This window comes from Hyla sarda, chromosome 3 (genome assembly GCF_029499605.1).
Source record: "Hyla sarda isolate aHylSar1 chromosome 3, aHylSar1.hap1, whole genome shotgun sequence".
Taxonomy (NCBI): Eukaryota; Metazoa; Chordata; class Amphibia; order Anura; family Hylidae; genus Hyla; species Hyla sarda.
In genome coordinates, this window is record NC_079191.1 from 125,340,385 (window position 1) to 125,362,126 (window position 21,742).

The 21,742-nt window shown below is 44.6% G+C and overlaps 1 long non-coding RNA gene across 2 annotated transcripts in view; it reads left to right on the forward strand.

Moving 5' to 3' along the window:
* The first annotated feature begins 438 nt into the window (after positions 1–438).
* Positions 439–21,742, forward strand: part of LOC130361685 (uncharacterized) — a 40,883-nt gene continuing 19,579 nt past the window's right edge. The window contains exons 1-2 of one of the 2 annotated variants that reach the window (XR_008891107.1): positions 439–550; positions 12,591–12,686. This is a non-coding gene — a long non-coding RNA (uncharacterized LOC130361685). Of the gene's footprint in view, positions 551–11,813; positions 11,945–12,590; positions 12,687–21,742 lie in introns of those variants that run through there. The other variant, XR_008891108.1, reaches the window with a different exon arrangement.

Below are 21,742 nucleotides of genomic sequence, written 5' to 3' on the forward strand. Positions count from 1 at the left end.
TCATCCACTTCATCAAAAGTGACATCTGACACCCCTAGTCAACAGTCAGTGGGTTCCTCAGGCACAACCATCAGTTGACATGGCCAGGGAGCAGTCCCTGTCTTACAATCTGTTCTATGCTGTTCCCACCCCCATAGAAGTATTCTATGCTGTGGGTTCAGCTCCACTTTTTAGTCAGGATGATCTACTAGAAGACAATCAGAAACCCAGCCAAGAAGTGGAGGAGACATCGCCCGCTTCCTTTGCTTGGCGGGCAAGTAGTGATGAGGAGAGTGGCGTGGTAGGTGGTGTTGGGAGCATTCAGTGACGTGCTGACACAACTCAATGATGATAAAGCCGATCGCACTTGGGAGCCAGGTGCAGAAGGGGCTTCATCATCAGGAAAAGAGGGTGTCAGGTTGCCCGTGAGGCAGCAGTTGAGCCAGCATGGTGGCAGCAGTTGGAAGTCTGGAGCCAGACGTGGCCAGGGTAGACCACCTGCTTTGCGGCAGCCTACCTTCCCTGGAGGTAGTGGAACAGGGATCCCTGCAGTCGGCAGCAGTAGCAGTCAGTAAGTGCAGACTGTTGGGGGGAAAATCAGCTACTCTGTGGTGTGGCAGTTTTTCATCAAGTATCCGGAGGATGTTAACATGACCACATGCAATAAAAAAAATAAAAAATTTGTAATCTTTTAACCCCTTAAGGACTCCGTTTTCCGTTTTTGCACTTTCGTTTTTTCCTCCTTACCTTTAAAAAATCATAACCCTTTCAATTTTCCACCTAAAAATCCATATTATGGCTTATTTTTTGCGTCGCCAATTCTACTTTGCAGTGACATTAGTCATTTTACCCAAAAATACACGTCGAAACTGAAAAAAAAATCATTGTGCGACAAAATCGAAAAAAAAACGCCATTTTGTAACTTTTGGGGGCTTCCGTTTCTACGCAGTGCATATTTCGGTAAAAATTACACCTTATCACATTATTCTGTAGGTCCATATGGTTAAAATGATACCCTACTTATATAGGTTTGATTTTGTCGCACTTCTGGAAAAAATCATAACTACATGCAAGAAAATTTATACGTTTAAAAATGTCATCTTCTGACCCCTATAACTTTTTTATTTTTCCACGTACGGGGCGGTATGAGGACTCATTTTTTGCGCCGTGATCTGAAGTTTTTATTGGTATGATTTTTGTTTTGATCTGACTTTTTGATCACTTTTTATTAATTTTTTAATGTTATAAAAAGTTACCAAAATACGCTTTTTTGGACTTTGAAATTTTTTTGCGCGTACGCCATTGACCGTACGGCTTAATTAATGATATATTTTTATAGTTCGGACATTTACGCACGCGGTGATACCACATATGTTTATTTTTTTTTTTTTTTACACTGTTTTATTTTTCTTATGGGAAAAGGGGGGTGATTCAAACTTTTATTAGGGAAGGGGTTAAATGACCTTTATTAACACTTTTTTTTAACTTTTTTTTTGCAGTGTTATAGGTCCCATAGGGACTTATAACACTGCACACACTGAACTCTCGGACACCGAGGAGGCAGGTAAGGCAGGTAAGAGCCCTCCCGGTGTCCGATCAGCTGTTCGGGACGCCGCGATTTCACCGCGGCGGTCCCGAACAGCCCGACTGAGCAGCCGGGATACTTTCAGTTTCACTTTAGAAGCGGCGGTCAGCTTTGACCGCCGCTTCTAAAGGGTTAATACCGCACATCGCCGGGTCCCGGCCGTTGATTAGCGCCGGGACCCACGCGATATGATGCGGGATCGCGGCGCGATCCCGCTTCATATCGCGGGAGCCGGCGCAGGATGTAAATATACGTCCTGCGTCGTTAAGGGGTTAAATTTTGAGGCCCTTTAGTCTGATCAGGCTGACACCACCTCCAGGCTGTGTCATTCTGTCACCATATGGTCTACTCTTGCTGCTGCCACCTCCAGGCTTGGTCATTCTGCCACATTTTGGTCTCCTCCTGCTGGTGCCACCTCCAGGCTGTGTCATTTTGCCACCATTCTGTCTCCTCATGCTGTTGGGACATTACCTAAAATTTTTTAAGTAGCATTAGCTACCATAAATCTTCAATTAAAATATGAAAATGTATCCTTTAATCTTAGGAATTGTGAGGCCCTATGGTCTCATCATGCTGCTGGGACATTACCTAAATTTTTTTTTATGGTAGCACTAGCTACCATAAATCTTCAATTAAAATTAGAAAATGTATATTTTAATTTTTGCAATTGTGAGGCCCCATGGTCTCCTCATGCTGCTGCCACCTCCACGCTGTGTCATTGTGCCACAATATGGTCTCCTTATGCTGTTGGCACCTTAGATAAACCTTTTAAAATGTTCATGTATCTAAAATCAAATTCAGCCACTATATGTTCTCCTCATGCTGCCACCACCTCCATGCTGTGTCATTCAGCCACTATATGGTCTCCTAATACTGATGCCACCTCCAGGCTCTGTCATTGTGCCACTCTGCAACAGTGATTCTAATAGGGACACCTCTGATCTGCATGTCATACTGAATAACAGTATTATTTCACTAACCCAGCACACACCTTATGCATGTTATTGCAAGGCAAAGTATTCTACACCCTTATTGAGGCTCTCTGTAGCCCAGAAATAGCCGTTTATAATAGTGATTCTCCGTGAATAAATTCGGACCGAACCTAATTTTTTCGGAAAATTTGGCAAATCGGATGAATACATTTTTTAAAACATTGGCTCATCCCAATTGGCCACCACTTGAAGGCATGTTTTTGTCTACTTGCAGTATCTAGCCCATGAGACCCCACCCTAAAATGTATCAAATCATATTTGGTGGAATCTGCCAATGTGTAAACAAGCAGCCCGACCCCTGGGTTCTGCGCTAAAAAGAAGAATAAACATGATTACAATATAACTAGGTAAAATTATAACATAGCCATTTTCTTATCATAGTTTAGATTGAATTGTCCTAAGTACTTCTTAATGAAGATGGACTCAATGGACTGATCAGTCTGCATTGTCTGCCACAAGTCTTCGGCTATTCATTTAGTCATCTGGTCACACTTGCCTAGAATTTTGCAATTGACTTTCAGGAAGGAAGGGTGGGTCCACTTGAGATTTCCTGTCTTAATGTGACTCACACACAGATAATACTGGTGTATGCATTTCAGCTTCTGATATAAGAACGTCAGGAATGTAACTGCAATAATGAAGCAGCCTACGGTTAACCTAAAGCTTTCTTTCTTTCTTTTTTTTTTTTTTTTTTTTTAACCATTGAATAGAAACTTAAAGCATTTCATTTTAATTAAGTGGTTGCTTATTGTGCTGACAAAGATAGAGCAAACATGATTTCCAAGCCCATGACAACAGTAATGGTAGCAACAATAAAAGTACGGCACATTAATAACAACACTAACACCTATATTTTTTACTCCGATTGATAATAGATAGCAATCCCCACCTATTACTACCTATCACCAGATTACTATGTGAGACTAAATAAATAACATTCTAGTTAAAGGGGTGCTCCGGCGATAAACATCTTATCACCAGAGTTCCCCTTTTAATCTTCTGATCTCACTGATAAAAGAATAGACCAAAAGCTTAGCCACAACTCAGTCACCGGTGTATAGTCCTGTATTTCACATCCTAATCTTTGTTGGATTTGAAACCCTTCCAGTTATGTAATCCAGCACGGCCAAGAAGCTCACACTACCATCCAAGCTTTCATGCTACATTTGGTTTCATTGAGGCTTCCCAATGACTTCTTTGGAGAACAGCCAAATGGTTGAGTAATCACTGTGGTTCTATACACGGGTAATTCCTGCCTTGATCCGCTGGCACAGTATTCGCACACGGCTGTCATTAGTGCCTGTGTTTAGACTGATAGGTTATATGGTTCACTTATTTTGCCATGGTAGTTCCCTCCAGAATCACTGAGCTTCCTTTTCCCCAAAACAGTTTCCTTTCTTCTACCTCCTGTGTACCGTGCATGCGGTCAGATTACAATATCCCTTATATAGTGCTAAAGAAGAGCATTTGCCACTTCTAGTTGAATTTTTTATTCCATATTCTTTATATTCTGCGTTTTTTTATTTTGAAAATAAAAACAAAAGCATCAATCACCGATCCACGGAGCATCAGGAAGGACAGGTAAGTTCCCGATTACAGATGGGTCCCCTAGACCCCAGGAATGACCAGCATTTAATGTATAAAGGCCATGATCGCTATTGATCGCCCACGCCATATTCCCCTCACCGTACCCATGACGTACTGGTACATCATGGGCCGGAAAGGGGTGCAATTTGCTGCCCCTGTGAAGGTGCCGTCTGGGTCCAATGGACCCAGTAGGACCCATTGTAGGGCCAGCCCTGATCCTAAGGACATGGACATGATTGAAAGTGAAACTCACATGTCCAAGTACTTTGGTTTACCTGGTGCCCACTGCACACCTATCTTAACCCGATAATGTAATAATCACACTGTAATACAATAACTAATCAACCTTTAGCATAATATACACAAAGAATACCCCATAAAAATTTGCACGGAAGACTAAAGGGGGTTTTTAGCATTTAAAAACTGCAATAAAAATAAAAATGTTGCATACTTTTTAGCAAGGAGAATTTTTTGATCTTCCACACTAGTCAAATGGGCAGGGCTTACAGTAGAAAGGACATGGTTTTGTACAAAGGGGTGAGGGTCACAGTTTATGCTTTATAAATTAGACTGGCATCGGAGATGCTGGTATTGATTAATTCCCCCTTAAAGGGGTTATCCACCATAAGGTGATTTTAGTACGTACCTGGCAGACTGTAATGGACATGCTTAGGAAGTATCTGCGCTTGTCTTGGGGCTAAATGGCTATGTTGTGAGATTACCATAACACTGTGGCTAGCTTTTTGTGACCTGGTATTTCCTGTTTGACTTTTCTTTTTTTACTACAAATCCCACAATTCCATTTTCCTCCCTCCCACACATCAGCCACCCCACCCATTGAAACATAAATTAGCTGCATCCATTCAAAAGACCTGTGGTTTTCAATCAGGGTGCCTACAGCTGTTGCATTAGTTGCAGATTGATCTCTCTCCCACCAAGCGATCCCATTGAAGCAGACAGGCTCCCTGTCATCAGCTGTCTAGTGAGTCAGGTCTCGGCCGCATTGCAACTTGGGAAAAATCTGAGACAACAGTCATTTTGTATGCTGGTAAAAATAAATATTGGAGTGAAAATCACAGAAGAATCGTGAGAAAACTGTCACATACAGGTACAGACACATATATAATGAACTACATTAACTTTACAGCCCCTGTAGCATAGTCAAATAAAAAAAATTCCTGGAATACCCCTTTAAGATTACAAATATCCGAAGGGGGGAACATCCAGGGTAATGATAGCTCAGTTGATAGTGTGCACAATATAGAAACCTGTATCTCAACTATATCTAATTTGTAGCTTTAGTGTACATTAACAATATGTATAATAACCTTGATTCTCTTTGACATTTTTTGTCCTTCGATACTATTGTGCATAGGCTCTAACAGCTCATGCAGATCATCTAGCTATAACAATCCATTTCCTTCCATACTATAGAAGTATCATAGTCAAGAACTGAAAGGGTTTTGTTTGGTATTAATGAAAGAGAAGGAAGACAGAAATTACAGTAATGAATGTATTTAGAGCAGCAGAACTTCAGTAAGACTTTACTGTAGCTGCTTTTTCTCACTATATAGTTATTAATGCTCAAATATTTGTTATCAAAAACTAGATCTTTTAATCTACTGAAAAATTGCAATAGGTCACTATGTGTGTGGGTTATTTCTAGACATGAGTGAAGTTTTCAAACCTCATCAGTAACCCTATAAGTTGTGTATAACTCTTTTTAAGAGCTCTCAAAGCCTCATATAATACTGTGAGGTTACCTGGGAGTGTATTCAAGTAGTTTTGAACAGTTGTTAAGGCTAAGTTAAAGGGGTACTCCAGAGGAAAAAATTAGAAAAAAATATTTTCAAATCAACTGGTGCCAGAAAGTTTACAGATTTGTAAATTAAAGTATATACTCGAGTATAAGCCGAGTTTTTCGGCACATTTTCCATGCTGAAAATGTCCCCCCTCAGCTTATACTCGAGTAAAAAAAAATTTGTACTGAAATCAATTCATCCATACCGGTGGGGGGTGGTTCGGGCTGTTCATCTTCACCGGGAGGCCCCCTTCTCTATTTAAAAATCTTAATCCTTTCAGTACTTATCAGTTGCTGTATACTACAGAGGAAGTTGAGTAGTTCTTTCCAGTCTGACCACAGTCCTCTCTGCTGCCACCTCTCCATGTCAGGAGTGTGTCCACAGCAGGAGAGGTTCGCTATTGGAATTTACTTCTGCTCTGGATAACAGTGTATAATGTTGTTTACCCCTCAAAATAACTCAGTAAATGCTATGAATTTCTAAACATTGGCAATAAAAGTAAGTACATCCCTAAGTGGAACTTGCCATTTTTCCTCCCCGGTGTCATATGACTCATTAGTGTTTTATTAGGTGTTATTACTCTCATACTCTAATACTGATCAAAGTGTGTCTGTCCTACAGTCAATTATTTAGGTGGGAGTGTCCTGGTCTGGGCCTACATTAGTGTACTGCTGGGACTGGGGAGTTACAGTTCATTGAGGGTACTATGAATACCAACATGTACTGGGACATACTGAAACAGAGGATGATCCCCTTCCTTCGGAGGCTGGGCCGCAGGGCAGTATTCACACATGATAATGACCCCCAAATACCTCCAACACCATCACTGCATTGCTAAAGAAGCTGAGGGTAAAGGTGATTGACTGGCCAAGCATGTTTCCAGACCTAAACTCCATTGAGCATCTGTGGAATAGAACATGGGGGAGCACAAGGTCTATTACATTCACCAGCTCTGTGATGTTGTCATTGAGGAGTGGAAGAGACTCCAGTGGCAACCTGTAAAGCTCTGGTGAACTCCATGTCCATGGAGGTACTGGAAAATAATGATGGCCACACAAAATGTTGACACTTTGGGCCCAATTTGGACATTTCCACTTAGGAAACTTTTTTTGTAAGGCGACGACATAACAAAATGTGAAAATAGTGAGAGTTTGAAAACTTTCCAAATGCTCTGTATATACTAGGAAATCTATATATTTGTGACATCTATGTAATGAAGGGGACCTGTTTACTTACTCTAGCAACCTAACTATTGGGGAGACCTTCCTATTCTTTCTCCCAACATACTTACATACCCACTTTACTGCGCTGAACACCACATTACTGTTTACTGTTTGGGGCACTATAATGAAAATCCTGTATACGCCTGTGTTCACAGAACTGTAGTCCCTAGGGACTGTCTAGCAGAAAAGACAGTGTGCGCAGCACCAGATGGCTTGGCATTTCATTTTTAAAGCATTTAGCACTTGGAATAGTGAAAAACATTAGGAACAGGCAGCTTGATGAAAATTCTCTGTAGATCATAGATGTATAGCCTGTAACATAGATATAGGTGTTGCAGACAACCATGATACAGTTAATCTAATTTTCTGATATAACAAAGAAAAGAATGGTGGAGAAGTGCTCCGCTTCCTCATATGCTTTCTAGTGTAATCTGTCTGGCTGCCAGAAAGTCATTGACACTTTGGCTTTTCATTCATAAGCTCAGAAACAGCAGGTGTGTATGCTGCCAACAGTGTCTGGCTTGGATACCCCAGGAGTGTTTTTTATGTACTCATGTAATGTTAATGCTGTATAAAAACTTTATGGGTTAACAGTGTCAAATGTCATCACTGCTATAAATAACCTTTCCATAAATGTTAATACAACTTGTGCCATGCTATACACCAAGCAGCCTTAAAGGGGTACTCCACTGGCCAGCATTCAGATCATTTAGTTCTGAACGCTGTGCGCTAGCCAGTGGAGTACCTCTTTAATAAGAACACTACCTGGATAATACTGTGTAAGTCTCCCTAATTCTGTCAAAACAGCTCAGACCTATTGGGGAATGACGCCCACAAGACCTTAAAAGGTGTCTTGTGGTATCTGGCACAAATATGTCAGCAGCAGATTCTTTAAGTTGTGAGAGGTGGCCTCCATGGATTTGAGAGCTGTAGAATTAAGAGGCCAAGTTATCACTGCAAACTCTTTGGGGGATATTTATCAAAACCTTTGCAGAAAAAATTTGCCCATAGCACCCAATCAGATTGCTTCTTTTATTTTTAAAAAGGCCTCTAAAGAATAATTGCAATCTGATTGGTTGCTTTGGACAAATTTTCCTCTGCAGTGTTTTTCTTTTATAAATCTCTTCCTTTGTCATGTTCCTTAAATCATTCCTAAACAATTTTTGCCAGGTGGTCAGGAACATTATCCTGCTAAAAGAGGCCACTACTATTAGGGAATACTACGGACATGAACATTGTGGTCTGCAACAATGTGCAGGTATGTGGTATGTTTAAAAATAAATGGAAATATGTGTGGAGCTCACAACCTTGTATCCGAGGTTAAATTGTGGTTGACAAATCGGTCCCCACCGACTGAGCAAAACAAATTTAGAAACAAAATTTCAACCACCCCTCAAGGATGCCACCCTACTGGGTCACAGTGAAAAAATGGTTTGAAGACAGTTTGTTTGAACAATGCAAAAATATTTATTAAAATACAATTAAAATGATTCAATTAAAGAACATTTGAACAGAGCAATATTGAATATATTGGATTACTATAGGGCCCTAATGGTATATATTCATAGTAATATATGAGGCACTGCGGTTGTAAATAATGGCCGACTGTCTGGATTGTACTGTTAAACCGGTAATTTGTATATCTGGTTGTAAAGTCCTTTGTGTGGATTGGACTAAAAATGCCTGTAGTCTCTATGGAGATAAATAATGCTCACCGTGTCCGCTGGTCCCGTACTGCGACGGGCCAAAAATGATGGGAGTAGCAGTTCTACTTCACAAGCAGAGCGTTGATTTTGACTTGGTTTGGGAGCGGTGATATAGCAGATGGCTCCCATGCCGGGGGTCCGTAGCTGCGGCGTGCGGCTGTTGTAATATCGGACCCTCCCTGGCTTACTCCGATGGAAATGCTCGCGGTGGTGGCAGCATGTCAGGCATGTAAGGTAGAATCAGAAGCAGGTGAATGCGTCAGATGGATAGAAATCCCGGCTGGAGCAGCGGGTCTGTAAGCGGCTGGTTTAGGTTAAGTCGGCTTCTGAATGGGCAGTGCGTCTTTGTAGTGCTCTGTTTAGACAAAGTCTTAAGCCTAGACGCGTTTCAGGGAACTGCAACTAGACCCCTTCCTCAGTAGGCAAAATTTGCAAACATTTTTATGTAATGCAAAACCTGCTACGTGTGATTTTTCCCAGTTGCTGCACAAAATTAATTATGTTGCACATGTCATTTCACATATTTGCGCAAATAAGACCCTAGTTTACACAAAAAAGCGTAAAAATCTCACACACATTTCTAAGCTAGCTGGTGATTGGAGTATATTTGCGCATAAATTGTCACAAGAATCCTTTGTGCACAAGGGAAAAATTCACTACACGAACCAGTGCATAAGCTAACTGTGCCCCCTAGAAGCGCACAGACAACATAAAAATAGCGTAAAATTTGATAATAATTTTGGTTCAAGTTAATGAGCAAAATAAAACACAATGGGGGAGATTTATCAAAGCTGTCTATGTCCCGCATCAATATTGACCAAACTATAGAGGGTTAGGCTGGTCTATTGTGCGCCTAATTTATCAAAAGTCGCACGGCTCTTGATAAATTCTGTGCACAGACTTTCATCCGATGTGACTTGTCGCTGAAAAGTCGCTTTGATAAATTCAGCACCAATGCATCATGTTCTAAAAATTCTCTAATGCAAAAGTCGCAGAAAAGTCACACATATTTAGACTGCGACTTTCTGTGCTACAAATTTAGACAGGATAAACAGTGTAAATGCTTTGATAAATCTCCCCCAATGTGCACAGAATTTTGCAGGTGCATGCCAGTTGATCATTTCCCCCTGAGTGTATATATGGTCATTGCAAGAGCTGATCTGGGTCTGATTGTCAGGATTCGGCAGGCTGGAGGTGGATCCTCTATGTCAGAGAGGGATTGGCGTGGACCGTGTCGGTGGACCGGTTCTAAGTTGCTACTGGTTTTCACCAGAGCCCGCCGCAAAGCGGGATGGTCTTGCAGCGGCGGTAGCAACCAGGTCGTATCCACCGGCAACGGCTCAACCTCTCTGACTGCTGAGATAGGCGCGGTACAAGGGATTAGACAAGAGCAAGGTCGGACGTAGCAGAAGATCAGGGCAGGCAGCAAGGATCGTAGTCAGGGGCAACGACAAGAGGTCTGGAACACTGGCTTGGGATACACAAGGAACGCTTTCACTGGCACAATGGCAACAAGATCCGGCAAGGAAGTGAAGGGGAAGTGAGGTAATATAGGGAAGTGCACAGGTGAACACACTAATTAAAACCATGCGCCAATCAGTGGCGCACTGGCGCTTTAAATCGCAAAGAAACGGCGCACACGCGCGCCCTAGGGAGCGGGGCCACGCTCGCCGACACAGCACAGACAGGGACCGAGTCTGGTAAGCGGGTCGGGATGTGCACCGCGAGCGGGCGCGTCCCGCATCGCGAATCGCATCCCGGCTGGGGACATTATCGCAGCGCACCCGGTCAGCGGGTCTGACCGGGGCGCTGCGAACAGGAGAACGCTGTGAGCGCTCCGGGGAGGAGCGGGGACCCGGAGTGCTCGGCGTAACACTAATGGTGGGGAAAGAAGTTACATATAAGTGTATCCAATAGAGTATTCACTACACAGACAAGGATGTAGCAGAGGCGAAGACATTTTTGGCTTTGGTCTGAGATGACAGAGTTTGTGCATATCCAGGAGAGATGGACAACAGGTCAGAGCAGCAGAGTTCATTCAGGATCGGGTCACAGTTCACGTCAGGCAGCAGACAGAAGAAAGGTTAAAGAGCAACTCAGATCAAACAAATGAGAAATGAATACTAAACTCAAACTCTTTAATAAAAATTACAGAAAAAAAGCTGATAACTAAAACAGATAAACCAAGTCCTTATATGTACAAATCACATTTTAAATTTAAATTGAAAAGAGTATGCTCGTACCAGTATGAACTTACTGTATATCCCTAAATCCATTGTTATACCATGTTACAAAAACTTACAGAACTTGGAAAAAGGAATGAGTAAAAGACGTTCTATGTTGAAGACACAAGGTCAGGCTTCTAAGTACATACCGTATATACTCGAGTATAAGCCGACCCGAATATAAGCCGAGGACCCTAATTTTACCCCAAAAACCCAAGAAAAGTTATTGACTCGACTATAAGCCTAGGGTAATCATCCAGACCCCCGTCATCATCCCCCCCCCTTCATCATCACCGCCTGTCAATCCCTTCATCAGTGGTCTTCAACCTGCGGACCTCCAGATGTTGCAAAACTACAACTCCCAGCATGCCCGGGCAGCCATCGGCTGTCCAGGCACGCTGGGAGTTGTAGTTTTGAAACCTCTGGAGGTCCACAGGTGGAAGACCACTGCGGGCTTCATCATCATCCAGTCCCCCCCATCCCCCTTTTTTTTTGTACTCACCTCCCCTCGGCGGGATGTTAGGGTGAGCTGGTCCAGGCCATCTATGCTGCTGGGACCGTCATTGTGGGCTGTCCATTTTCACCAGGGGGGCCTCTTCTCCGCGCTTCGGGCCCGGACTAGTGACGTTGCCTTGACGATGACGCACAGGGACGTTGCGCATGAACGTCCCTGTGCATCATCGTCAAGGCAACGTCACTACTCCGGGGCTGGGCCCGAAGCGCGGAGAAGAGCCCCCCCCCCCCTGTGAAAATGGACAGCCCGCAGCAACTAACCATCCCCACCGGACGGTCACTGCAGCATAGATGGCCCGGACCAGCTCACTCTAACTTCCCGCCGAGGGGAGGTGAGTACAAAACAAAAGGGGGAGGGGGGCTGGATGATGACAAAGGCCGCAGTGGTCTTCAACCTGCGGACCTCCGGAGGTTTCAAAACTACAACACCGAGCATGCCCGGACAGCCGATGGCTGTCTGGGATTGCTGGGAGTTGTAGTTTTGCATCATCTGGAGGTCCGCAGGTTGAAGACCACTGATGAACGGATTGACAAGCTGAGAGTTCACTCGAGTATAAGCCGAGGGGGGCGTTGTGCTGAAAAACTCGGCTTATACTCGAGTATATACGGTACTTTATATGTGATACTGTACTGTAGAGAAGGGCTAGAAGACAGCCCATGCACCTCATTTATACAGGCGTTTTTCCAGTGCGTCTCCATGCTGATAGTTGCTCCTCCAGCCAATGACATGTACTGCAGATCACCATTGGCTATAAAATTGTATGCAGATTTAATTTGCATATATCCTAGCCTCATTTATGTTGACTATATGGAAGCTGGAGGTCATATAATAAGGGGCCACTGTAGTTTTCCCATCTTTCACAAATACATTTATTTCCTATTTACTTTCAGTAAATAACTTCTGCTTTCATTTTTTTTTTTTTTTACTGATCTGTCACTAAACAGGAAGTTAACTTATGTGTGGTCCATATTTTGTAGGTCCCTGACAAGACTGATTCATGAGTCAGCAAAGTTCATGGAATAGCTGTATTCTGTCAGAACTTGCAATGGAACGAAGATTTGCTAAGCCTAAAGGTACATTTCTTAGTATCATACATAGCCTAAAGCTAAAATAAAGCAAGTCTAAGTGGAAACAAAATTATAATGTCAAACTGCATAATTGTTCTTCATGGATCCTAATGTAGCCTGTGAAATAAACATTGAAATGTCTGATCGATGTCTGATCAATGTAAGCAGATGCCGTCTGATGATCAGCTGATCCTTACAGGTCTAATTTCAAAACCCCTTACAATTACCTTGGACAAACAGAAAAAAACAGGAGCACAATTTTCACTGGTGGAGCACAGCAATGCACTCTTTTTTTTCCTAATCAATTTCTATTTTCAAAATTTTTGGGGAATTTCTTTTATATTTCATTTGTATGGTGGGGGGGGCTGCCATGTTGTGTGTTGTTTTCAGCATCATTTAGCATATGCTTTACAGCAGTCTGGTGTCAATTTCACTGATGATGATGAGGAAGACATTGCTGGAAAACGATCTTTATAGAACAGGAAATCTCAACTTTCCCTACAAGTTTTATGCTTAGTGTTCAGAATGAAAATTGCAAGATTTCAGGATCATTTAAAAAAATAGATAGTAAAACGAGCAATTAGCAACAAAATGCACCAAAACTATTTCAAAATATTCTTAACATAGAATTAAAAAATGTGTTTAACCCCTTAAAGGGGTATTCTGTCACTAGACATCTTATCCCCTATCCAAAGGATAGGGGATAAGATGTCAGATCGCCAGGGTCCCGCTGCTGGGGACCCCGGGGATCGCTCCTGCAGCACCCCGCTATCATTACTGCGCTCTGCACGTAATGACGGGCAATACAGGGGCCGGAGCATCATTACATCACGGCTCCGCCCCTCGTGATGTCACGGCCCGCCCCCATCAATACAAGTCTATGGGAAGGGGGCATGGCGGTCGTTACGCCCCCTGCCATAGACTTGCATTAAGGGGACTGGCCGTGATGTCATGAGGGGCGGAGCCATGACGTCACGCTGCTCCGGCCCCTGTATCGCCCATTATTACGCACAGAGCGAACTCACTCTGTGCAGTAATGATGGCGGGGTGCCGCAGCGGCGATCCCCGGGGTCCCCAGCAGCGGGACCGCGGCGATCTAACATCTTATCCCCTATCCTTTGGATAGGGGATAAGATGCCAGGGGCGGAGTACCCCTTTAAGGACCAGGCCAATTTTATTTTTCCGTTTTTATTTTTTTCTCCTCGCCTTCTAAAATCCATAACTCTTTTCTATTTCCATCTACAGACCCATATAAGGGCTTGTTTTTTGAGTGACCAATTGTACTTTTTAATGAAACTTCTGATTTTACCATAAAATGTACGGCGAACCCCCAAAAATTTTTTTTTAGGGAGGAAATTTAAATGAAAACCACAATTTTGCACATTTTGGGGGGTTTCGTTTTCACACTGTACACTTTACGGTAGAAATGACATGTGTTCTTTATTCTGTGGGTCAATACAATTAAAATGATACCCATGGCTAGATATTTTTATATTTTTGTACGGCTTAAAAAAAATCTAAAACCTTTTGTACAAAATCAGTAATGTTACGCCGAGCGCTCTGGGTCCCCGCTCCTCCCCGGAGCGCTCGCTACACTCTCGTTTCTGCAGCGCCCCGGTCAGATCCACTGACCGGGTGCGCTGCGATACCGCCTCCAGCCGGGATGCGATTCGCGATGCGGGTGGCGCCCGCTCGCGATGCGCACCCGGCTCCCGTACCTGACTCGCTCTCCGTCGGTCCTGTCCCGGCGCGCGCGGCCCCGCTCCCTAGGGCGCGCGCGCGCCGGGTCTCTGCGATTTAAAGGGCCACTGCGCCGCTGATTGGCGCAGTGGTTCTAATCAGTGTGTTCACCTGTGCACTCCCTATTTATACCTCACTTCCCCTGCACTCCCTCGCCGGATCTTGTTGCCATTGTGCCAGTGAAAGCGTTCCCTTGTGTGTTCCTAGCCTGTGTTCCAGACCTTCTGCCGTTGCCCCTGACTACGATCCTTGCTGCCTGCCTCGACCTTCTGCTACGTCCGACCTTGCTTCTGTCTACTCCCTTGTACCGCGCCTATCTTCAGCAGCCAGAGAGGTTTAGCCGTTGCTAGTGGATACGACCTGGTCACTACCGCCGCAGCAAGACCATCCCGCTTTGCGGCGGGCTCTGGTGAAAACCAGTAGTGACTTAGAACCGGTCCACTAGCACGGTCCACGCCAATCCCTCTCTGGCACAGAGGATCCACCTCCTGCCAGCCGGCATCGTGACAGTAGATCCGGCCATGGATCCCGCTGAAGTACCTCTGCCAGATGTCGCTGACCTCACTACGGTGGTCGCCCAGCACTCACAACAGATAGCTCAACAAGGCCACGAGCTGTCTCAACTGACCGTGATGCTACAGCAGCTACTACCACAGCTTCAGCAATCATCTCCTCCGCCAGCTCCTGCACCTCCTCCGCAGCGAGTGGCCGCCTCAGGCCTACGACTATCCTTGCCGGATAAATTTGATGGGGACTCTAAGTTTTGCCGTGGCTTTCTTTCACAATGTTCCCTGCACTTGGAGATGATGTCGGACCAGTTTCCTACTGAAAGGTCTAAGGTGGCTTTCGTAGTCAGCCTTCTGTCTGGAAAAGCTCTGTCATGGGCCACACCGCTCTGGGACCGCAATGACCCTGTCACTGCCTCTGTACACTCCTTCTTCTCGGAATTTCGTAGTGTCTTTGAGGAACCTGCCCGAGCCTCTTCTGCTGAGACTGCCCTGTTGAACCTGGTCCAGGGTAATTCTTCCGTTGGCGAGTACGCCGTACAGTTCCGTACTCTTGCTTCAGAACTATCCTGGAATAATGAGGCCCTCTGCGCGACCTTTAAAAAAGGCCTATCCAGCAACATTAAAGATGTTCTGGCCGCACGAGAAATCCCTGCTAATCTACATGAACTCATTCATCTTGCCACTCGCATTGACATGCGTTTTTCCGAAAGGCGTCAGGAGCTCCGCCAGGATATGGACTTTGTTCGCACGAGGCGTTTTTTCTCCCCGGCTCCTCTCTCCTCTGGTCCTCTGCAATCCGTTCCTGGGCCTCCCGCCGTGGAGGCTATGCAAGTTGACCGGTCTCGCCTGACACCTCAAGAGAGGACACGACGCCGCATGGAGAATCTCTGCCTGTACTGTACCAGTACCGAACACTTCCTGAAGGATTGTCCTATCCGTCCTCCCCGCCTGGAAAGACGTACGCTGACTCCGCACAAAGGTGAAACAGTCCTTGAAGTCAACTCCGCTTCTCCACGTCTTACTGTGCCTGTGCGGATATCTGCTTCTACCTTCTCCTTCTCCACTAAGGCCTTCTTGGACTCCGGATCTGCAGGAAACTTTATTTTGGCCTCTCTCATCAACAGGTTCAACATCCCAGTGACCAGTCTCGCCAGACCTCTCTACATCAATTGCGTTAACAATGAAAGATTGGACTGTGCCGTGCGTTACCGCACGGAACCCCTCCTAATGTGCATTGGACCTCACCACGAAAAAATTGAGTTTTTGGTCCTCTCCAATTGCACTTCCGAAATTCTCCTTGGACTACCCTGGCTTCAACACCATTCCCCAACCCTGGATTGGTCCACTGGGGAGATCAAGAGTTGGGGCCCCTCTTGTTCCAAGGACTGCCTTAAACCGGTTCCCAGTACTCCTTGCCGTGACCCTGTGGTTCCCCCTGTAACCGGTCTCCCTAAGGCCTATATGGACTTTGCGGATGTTTTTTGCAAAAAACAAGCTGAGACTTTACCTCCTCACAGGCCTTATGACTGTCCTATTGACCTCCTCCCGGGCACTACTCCACCCCGGGGCAGAATTTATCCTCTCTCTGTCCCAGAGACTCTTGCTATGTCTGAGTATATCCAGGAAAATTTAAAGAAGGGCTTTATCCGCAAATCCTCCTCTCCTGCCGGAGCCGGATTTTTCTTCGTGTCCAAAAAAGATGGCTCCCTACGTCCTTGCATTTACTACCGCGGTCTTAATAAAATCACTGTAAAAAACCGCTACCCCCTACCTCTCATCTCTGAACTCTTTGATCGCCTCCAAGGTGCCCACATCTTTACCAAACTGGACTTAAGAGGTGCCTATAATCTCATCCGCATCAGAGAGGGGGATGAATGGAAAACGGCATTTAACACTAGAGATGGACACTTTGAGTATCTGGTCATGCCCTTTGGCCTGTGCAACGCCCCTGCCGTCTTCCAAGACTTTGTTAATGAAATTTTTCGTGATCTCTTATATTCCTGTGTTGTTGTATATCTGGACGATATCCTGATTTTTTCTGCCAACTTAGAAGAACACCGCCAGCATGTCCGCATGGTTCTTCAGAGACTTCGTGACAATCAACTTTATGCCAAAATGGAGAAATGTCTGTTTGAATGTCAATCTCTTCCTTTCCTAGGATACTTGGTCTCTGGCCAGGGACTACAAATGGATCCAGATAAACTCTCTGCCGTCTTAGATTGGCCACGCCCCTCCGGACTCCGTGCTATCCAACGTTTTTTGGGGTTCGACAATTATTACAGACAATTTATTCCACGTTTTTCCACCATTGTGGCTCCTATTGTGGCTTTAACCAAAAAGAATGCCAATCCTAAGTCATGGCCTCCTCAAGCGGAAGACGCCTTTAAACAGCTCAAGTCTGCCTTTTCTTCGACTCCCGTGCTCTCCAGACCTGACCCATCTAAACCCTTCCTATTGGAGGTTGATGCCTCCTCTGTAGGAGCTGGAGCGGTCCTTCTACAAAAAAATTCTTCCGGGCATGCTGTTACTTGTGGTTTTTTTTCTAGGACCTTCTCTCCGGCTGAGAGGAACTACTCCATCGGGGACCGAGAGCTTCTAGCCATTAAATTAGCACTTGAGGAATGGAGGCATCTGTTGGAGGGATCAAGATTTCCCGTTATTATTTACACCGATCACAAGAACCTCTCCTATCTCCAGTCTGCCCAACGGCTGAATCCTCGCCAGGCCAGGTGGTCTCTGTTCTTTGCCCGATTTAATTTTGAAATTCACTTTCGGCCTGCCGATAAGAACATTAGGGCCGATGCTCTCTCTCGTTCCTCGGATGCCTCGGAAGTAGAGCTCTCTCCGCAACACATCATTCCCCCTGACTGCCTGATCTCCACTTCTCCAGCCTCCATCAGGCAAACTCCTCCAGGGAAGACCTTCGTTTCTCCACGCCAACGCCTTGGAATCCTCAAATGGGGTCACTCCTCCCATCTCGCAGGTCATGCGGGTATCAAGAAATCCGTGCAACTCATCTCTCGTTTCTATTGGTGGCCGACTCTGGAGACGGATGTTGTGGATTTTGTGCGAGCCTGCACTGTCTGTGCCCGGGATAAGACTCCTCGCCAGAAGCCCGCTGGCCTTCTTCATCCTCTGCCTGTCCCCGAAAAGCCTTGGTCTCTGATTGGTATGGACTTTATTACAGACTTACCTCCATCCAGTGGCAACACTGTTGTTTGGGTGGTCGTTGATCGATTCTCCAAGATGGCACATTTCATTCCTCTTCCTGGTCTCCCTTCAGCGCCTCAGTTGGCAAAACAATTTTTTGTACACATTTTTCGTCTTCACGGCTTGCCCACGCAGATCGTCTCGGATAGAGGCGTCCAATTCGTGTCAAAATTCTGGAGGGCTCTCTGTAAACAACTCAAGATTAAATTAAACTTTTCCTCTGCATATCACCCTCAATCCAATGGGCAAGTGGAAAGAATTAACCAGGTCCTGGGTGATTATTTACGCCATTTTGTTTCCTCCCGCCAGGATGACTGGGCAGATCTTCTACCATGGGCCGAATTCTCGTATAACTTCAGAGTCTCTGAATCTTCCTCCAAATCCCCATTTTTCGTGGTGTACGGCCGTCACCCTCTTCCCCCCCTCCCTACTCCCTTGCCCTCTGGTTTGCCCGCTGTAGATGAAGTGACTCGTGATCTTTCCACCATATGGAAAGAGACCCAAAATTCTCTTTTACAGGCTTCATCTCGCATGAAAAAGTTTGCCGATAAGAAAAGAAGAGCTCCCCCCATTTTTGCTCCCGGAGACAAGGTATGGCTCTCCGCTAAATATGTCCGCTTTCGTGTCCCCAGTTACAAACTGGGACCACGCTATCTTGGTCCTTTCAAAGTCTTGTGCCAAATTAATCCTGTCTCTTACAAACTTCTTCTTCCTCCTTCTCTTCGTATTCCTAATGCCTTTCATGTCTCTCTTCTTAAACCACTCATCATCAACCGTTTCTCTCCCAAGTTAGTTTCTCCCACTCCTGTCTCCGGTTCTTCTGACGTCTTCTCAGCGTTCCCTTGTGTGTTCCTAGCCTGTGTTCCAGACCTTCTGCCGTTGCCCCTGACTACGATCCTTGCTGCCTGCCCCGACCTTCTGCTACGTCCGACCTTGCTTCTGTCTACTCCCTTGTACCGCGCCTATCTTCAGCAGCCAGAGAGGTTGAGCCGTTGCTAGTGGATACGACCTGGTCACTACCGCCGCAGCAATACCATCCCGCTTTGCGGCGGGCTCTGGTGAAAACCAGTAGTGACTTAGAACCGGTCCACTAGCACGGTCCACGCCAATCCCTCTCTGGCACAGAGGATCCACCTCCTGCCAGCCGGCATCGTGACAAGTAATTTAAAATGGCCCTATTTTGACCACCTATAACTTTTTCATTCTTCCGTATATAGGGTGGTATGAGGGCTATTTTTTGCGCCATCATCTGTACTTTTTATGCATACCACATTTGCATATATAAAACTTTTAGATAATTTTTTATAAATTTTTTGGGGAGTAAAATGTGACAAAAAAGCAGCATTTTTGGACTTTTTATTTAAATTTTTTACGTTTACTCCGTTCACCATACGGGATCATTAACATTATATTTTGATCGATCGGATATTTACGCACACAGAGATATCAAATATGTTTATAAAAAAAAAGTTATGCTTTTTGGGGATAAAATGGGAAAAACTGACAATTTCCTTTTTATTGGGGGAGGGGATTTTTCTCTTTTATTTTACTTTTACATTTTTCCACTTTTTTTTAACACTTTTTTTGTCCCCATAGGGGACTATCTATAGCAATCATTTGATTGCTAATACTGTGCAGTGCTATGCAGAGGACATAGCACTGATCAGTATTATCGGCTATCTCCTGCTCTGGTCTGCTCGATCACAGACCAGAGCAGGAGATGCTGGGAGACGGACGTAGGCAGGTGAGGGGACCTATGTCCGCCATTACAGATGATCGGATCGCCACGGCAGTGCCGTTGGCGATCCGATCATCTATTTTAACATGTGCATTGCCGCAGATGCTGTGATCTGTACTGATCACGGCATCTGAGGGGTTAATGGCGGACATCCGTGCGATCGCGGTTGTCGGCCATTACCGGCAGGTCCCCGGCTGCTGATAGCAGCCAGAACCTGCCATGTATGACACGAGCACCGCTCCAATGCTCGCGGTCATACAAAGGACGTAAATGTACGTCCTGGTGCGCGAAATACCGCCAAGCCAGGACGTACATTTACGTCTGTGGTCGTTAAGGGGTTAACATAAAATTTTATTTTAACAATAGGTCATTGTTAGATGACACATTTACTTTAAAAGAGACCCTCTCTGTACCTACTTGGAGTACCTGCATTATGAATGACTGCCTCAATTGGTGATGGTCTCTTTCTAACTAACTGCCTAGGGAACCTAAATTAATCAGTAGAGAAACAAGCTGGGTCAGTACCTGAAGGGAGTACAGTGGTAAAGTCCGCAGACAGAGAATGATAAAAGTATCAATTCAAGAACCAGGAGGTCAGAGTAGCAAAATCAGCAAACAGGGGTTGTCAGATCCAAATGCCAGATGCATATTTCTGGGTTCAAATCAGCAGACAGAGGGCAAAGTCCAGTAAACTAGCTGAAAGTCAGGTTAACAGTAGATCATCTTGCAAACAAAGAGACACTAGTATAGTCTAGATGGAACATTCACAGGCTCCTGTGGCCAGCAGATGTTCCATTCAGATAGCCCAGGCTGAGAAAACATGGGACACAAAGGCTGACCATGATTGGTCTGGCTTGCCTGCTGTCTGATAGGCCAACAGTTAACGTAGCCAAGTAAATACAATACAGTTACCTTGATGGTGGCATTAAAGTCACCTTAGTTGGTTAAGGTCATTTGGCAAGTTTCCCAGATGCCCGCTATATAATCTGACCCTGGCTGTATTTTTCATAAATATGTATATAGTCATAGTTTATATATGTGTTTTTTTTTCAGTGGAATCTTGCTCTTCCAGCCACTGACATGTACTGTAGTTTACCATTATCGATAACATTGCATATTGAATGCAAACATAAATTGCAATATCCTAGCAAAGTCCACTTTTATGTTGAAAATATGGAAACTTGAGGTCACATAACAAGGGACAACTGTAGTTTTCCAATCTTTCACAAATATAGCAAAATAAATGTATTTCCTATGTATTTTCAGTAAGTGACTTCTGCTTTGTAAAATTTTAGTGATTTGTCATTTAACAGGAAGTTGAGTTATGCGTGGTCCACATCATGTGTGTCTCTGACAAGTCTGATTCATGAGTCAGCAAAGTTCATGGAATAGCTGTATTCTGTCAGAACTGGCAATGGTCTGCTTAACCCAAAGATACTTTTCATAGTATCACACATAAAGCTAAAATAAAGCAAGTCTAAGTGGAAACAAAATGATAATGTCAAACTGCATAATTGTTCTTCATGGATTCTCATGTAGCCTGTTGACTATAACAATTTAACAAAGTCTCAAAAAGACAACCTTACTTATGCAGATGCTGCTTGATGATCAGCTGATCACTACAGGCCTAAGTTCTGAAACATCTTTCAATGAACTCAAACAGTAAAAGCAGAGGCACTATTTTCACTGGTGGAGCATATTTGTCAATTCGCAAATATTCGCGAATATAGCACTATATATTCGCAATTACGAATATTCAGTTTTTTTTTTTTTCACAGTACACATCACAGTGATCATCCCTCTCTGCTTCAGCTTGTGTGGTGTAAAGAAGGCTCTAATACTACTGTGTAAGACAGGCGTGCGAA